The sequence below is a fragment of the Neodiprion fabricii genome, chromosome 4 (assembly GCF_021155785.1).
Source record: "Neodiprion fabricii isolate iyNeoFabr1 chromosome 4, iyNeoFabr1.1, whole genome shotgun sequence".
Lineage (NCBI taxonomy): Eukaryota > Metazoa > Arthropoda > Insecta > Hymenoptera > Diprionidae > Neodiprion > Neodiprion fabricii.
In genome coordinates, this window is record NC_060242.1 from 12,287,095 (window position 1) to 12,292,094 (window position 5,000).

At 49.4% G+C, this 5,000-nt stretch overlaps 1 pseudogene; it reads right to left on the bottom strand.

Moving 5' to 3' along the window:
• Positions 1 to 5,000, bottom strand: part of LOC124181834 — an 8,934-nt pseudogene that overhangs the window by 2,104 nt on the left and 1,830 nt on the right.

Genomic DNA, 5,000 nt, shown 5'->3' on the forward strand with positions numbered 1-5,000 from the left:
GCCCATCTTCGATTGAGCTGCTTGTTAGTGGCTATGATGTTGTTGCCCTCAGCCAGTCGCCTCTCGACCGCCAAGTACTCTTTCTCCATGAATCCGCTGGGTATCTGCCCATCGAGGTACAGAGAATTCTTTAGAGCTGTCAGTCTGGCTTTTCGCATAATCGGCGCGGTCCACCTTATCGACTGAACTCCGAGACCACCGCTTGAAATGCTTGCGTGTATATAAGCGTTTGGACAGTCGTGCGGCAAATTCAGCCATTTTCTGACTGCAGCTCTGATTACTCGGTCAGTCTTCCGCAAATATCCAATGTGAGCCGATCCCATCGACAATACATAGAGGGCTCTAGGAATAAGAATTGTCCTCAGCGACCACATTCGTTGTTGCGGTTTGAGTGGGGCCTTAGATATTTTCTCCAGGTTTGGCATAAGCTGCTTCAACCCACTATCATTAATTTTACCCTCTGGCGTAAATGGTACTCCTAAATACCGCCACTCATCAGTTCTCTTTAGCGCTGGTAATTCTCTTCCATTGATCTTAAATTTGCATTTAGCGTCGACTGCTGTCCTCTTCTGCTTCGGTATTGATTTAAGGGATACCGTCAAACATTTCCCAGCATTTACTTCTAGACCACACTTGTATAGATATTGTGATACTAGGTCGAGCAGATCTTGCAACCCAACCTCTGATGAAGCCATCAGAATCAAATCGTCTGCAAATGCCGCTACATTGACCCTAAAGCCGTCCAGGTCGACCCCAATCTCCTTTGGTACCGTTTGGAGAAGGCCGTCAATGATAAAATTGAAGAGAACTGGGGACAGTGGATCTCCTTGCTTAACTCCACAAGTAGGGTGTATCGGCTCCGAGGTCCAGCCTCCGTGTACTAACGAGGTGCTGCTATTCTCGTAGACTTCTTCTATGTAGTCTATCATGACTCCCGGAAGGCCTTTTGATTTCATAATTGCCACAAGGGCCTCAAAAGAGACGGAGTCAAAGGCCTTTGCCACATCCAGCGAGGCAAGAAACAGCTTGCGATGTTTGGCTCTGTGGTACCGCAGAACCATATCCATCAGGAAGATGTTGTCGCTGCAGCCGTCTGTGTCTCGGAAAGCCCTCTGCCTCTCGTCGAGTTGTATGGCCTTGAGCCTGTTGGCCAGGATCTTGTGAAATGTCCTGACGATTGCTGAGGACACCGTGATTGGCCTGAATTCGGAAGGTTCCTTGGCATCTTTCACCTTCGGGATCAAGACAGTCCTAGACCTATACAGATGTTCGGGAAGTTTCCCGCATAACATAAAGATGTTGAAAAGTCGCTGCCATATTTCTACTGGGACGGCCTTGAGAGCCCTTACGCTGACGCCATCCGGACCTGCAGATGTTTTTCCCGAGGGGTAAGCAGCCTTGATCTCTTTAGGTGTTATAGGCTGCCAAAGATCGTCATGCGTTTGATTTGGGGTAGCAACATCGGGGGCTAAGCCTGTATTTTTACCCATGACAGCACGCCAAAATGGCAACATCGCTTCCTTTGGGATGTTTGTTTGCTCGCCCATTTGATCATTCAGGATCAGCTTTATACATTTGGACGGCTCCTTACGCCATAGGTCTTGTACTTTGGCGTATTCAGCGCGCCTTGCTTGCCGCTTATTCTTTGGCTGGTCCACGCCCTGACTATCTAGAGGCTTAGAAGTATTCGTGGGAGGTGGTGGAAAAATACCTCTCAAATAAAGGCCCACGTCTGTTAGGATGGTGTCCTTCGGTGTAGTCGATATAGCAGAGCAGATATCATTGAGACTTTGTACCTGGTATTCATTGTTAGTCAGGGGCCTCATGTTAGCAAGGTACTGTGCAATTTTATCCAGTAAGCTGTTAGCTGGATTTCCTGTCGGAGAAGCAGGTTCGGACGATATATCCGACTCACTGGCTCCTTCAGCTTCCGCTCGGGCCTTCTCTGTAAGCTCGGTCAGGAACTGTTGCACCTTTCTTTTGTGACTTGAGCGCCGCCTGTGTCCCTTAATGCTCTCAATCGTTCGACCTGCACCGAAAACCTTCTGTATCCTCTGATTCATGTTCATAATTTTAGCTGTACTCTCAAACAAGATCTTTGCCTCTCGCCTAGCCATCAACATCTTTTCTTCGGCCGTCCATCTCGCTTTAACATTTTCGATCTCCATTTTCTTCGTGTCATACCAGTCTGGGTGCTTCCGATTTTCATGCACGCCTCTACCTCTTATATTCTTAAACGTTTTACCGCATCCCGGAAATCTGCACATTGCTTCATCCTGGTCTGCAGCACGAGGTTTACCATTGCCTTTTGACGTACTCGGTAGGTTGGGGTTCGTTGGGTCGGCTGAGTCAGTGGACTCGCCGGACTCTGATTCCATCCGAGGCTTTTTCCGAGTTTTTACGCCAACTGATAAAGGTCGAGGGGGCTGGCAACCCCCAGGACCCTGGATAGCCACCGTACTCGGCCGTCCGTGTTACCACTGACGTTGCCCGACTCTCACCACGAGGAGGTGTACGGTTGGCACTTGGGCTCCTAGGCTAAAGACGTTCACCAGGGAGTCCTTAAGAGAGTCTTTATCGGGTTTCGAGTCTTGTATTAGTCTCGGCTTTTACCAACTAGTCCTTTTCGTATCCATGCTTCTCTTATGTTGTCTTTTCCGGTGAACGCTGACATGAATGTTCGTACATTCCAAACGTCTGCTGATCCGGTTTCGAATATGGTGTTCCTTGTGTTATGCCATGCATCTGGAACAGCTTCATACTCACCAAAGTCGTAGCATGAGTAACTTCTCTTGTTAAATATCTGATCCTTTCTAGCTCTTAGAGCTATAATCAAGGCACCGATCGTTATCCTCCTGTCCTCTTGGGCTGGTCCGCACTGGTGTACCTCACGTTCAAGGTAATGCTTGGTTCGTGAAAATATCTCACGATTAGTAAGGTCGCGCTCTTGCCACTGGACTTGGGCAACTGATCCGTTTCTCGATTCTGATGTTTCACTAGCCAACTTGATATATTTGTCGACTGTGCACATGAATCCTGATATCTTTCCAAATAAATCACGGTTCATCATGAACTGTGGCTCGTCAGGTGCGAAGTCGTCTCTTACGATACCTGCACTTTCAAGCGTCTGTCTCTGTTCTGATGTTAAACCTGTAGCCCTACACCATCCTAAAAGGTTCTTGGTAGGCAAGCCTGCGTCCTCTTCTCTTGGTATTAGACGTGCTGGCAAGTTCCAAGTTGGATTGCGTGTTGGGTCAAGGGTGTAGTTAAGATCTTCTAGTATGGTTTGCGCTGCTACTGCAGGCGCAGGTGATGTCTCATACTTATAATGCGTGTCTGCGCTGACACGGCCGAAGTCCCCTGTATCATTGGGCCACGTCGGGAACACTATCCTGTATTTTACTGTAGCGTTATCCTGAGTGTCTCCAATTGACCTAAGATACTCATCGATAGGCGATGGGATCGGATGAGTTGTTCCTTTGATATAATCTAACAACTTATCCTCGTCAAATGTTGATAATCCTCGTGCCTTCTTGAGCGTTATCTTTCGAGCATATAGATGTTGTATGCAATACCACACGAACATTGACTTAGACACAAATTTAGCGAAGTTCTTATCCACAGTGTGTATAAGATCATACTCCCTTTCGACTAGTGGGATGTATCCTTCATAAGTGTCGGCAAAGTCATTGTGCGCTGAATATGCTGTTAAGCCTTCGAAGCCATCTGCTTCGAAGTCTATCCACATAGGGTCGTTCTTAGGTGTTGTCTCCGTGATGGATAAACTTTTGGGTTTAGGCTTAGCTGATGCGTCCAGTGATGGAGCTGTAGCTATCGGGCCTGGTTGCGGTTTTGGTTTAAAACTGCTACCTCTTCCTCGCCCATTCCGGGCTGAGGAGCCTCTGCCTCTACCTCGTCCACCTCCTCGTCCTGAGGAAGTAGATTGTTCTGGATTTGTAGATGTTGTATCCATTGTTAGCTGCTGGTTGGATTGCGGGTTCATTGTTTTAAAATAATGAATTGCAAAATTGCTGCCGAGCTCCGCTCTATAACCACAAATTGATTTCTGTAAGAAAATTTGGGATTAAGAGAGTCATAGTTACTCCCGCCGTTTACCCGCGCTTGCTTGAATTTCTTCACGTTGACATTCAGAGCACTGGGCAGAAATCACATTGCGTCAACACCCGCTAGGGCCATCGCAATGCTTTGTTTTAATTAGACAGTCGGATTCCCCCAGTCCGTGCCAGTTCTGAGCTGACCGTTGAATGGCGGCCGAAGAGGACGACGGCAACGGCGAACCGCCGCCGAAGCCTCGCAGCAAGGAAGATCCGCGGGAGGCCAAGGCACGGGACCGAGCTCGGATCCGGTTATTACCATCACCTCGCCCAGGCCCGGCACGTCAGCCAAACCCGCTTCCCGACCAAGCCCGACACGCCCCGATCCTCAGAGCCAATCCTTATTCCGAAGTTACGGATCCAATTTGCCGACTTCCCTTACCTACATTAGTCTATCGACTAGAGGCTCTTCACCTTGGAGACCTGCTGCGGATATGGGTACGAACCGGCGCGAGACCTCCACGTGGCCCTCTCCTGGATTTTCAAGGTCCGAGGGGAAGATCCGGACACCGCCGCAACTGCGGTGCTCTTCGCGTTCCAAACCCTATCTCCCTGCTAGAGGATTCCAGGGAACTCGAACGCTTATACAGAAAAGAAAACTCTTTCCGGATCTCCCGACGGCGTCTCCAGGTCTTTTTGGGTTACCCCGACGAACTCTCTTGCGAGGGCCCGACTTGTAAACGGTTCCGCTGCCGGGTTCCGGAATAGGAACCGGATTCCCTTTCGCCCGACGGGTGTGTCACATTTCAAACCGCGCGCGCCCACGCCGGAGGGGAACGCCGAGCGAGGCCCGACGTTCGCACAATCACCGGCGTCACGACGCGCGTGTCAGGCATAGAAATACACCAACATCGTCATCGGATTTCTCCTAGGGCTTAGGATCGA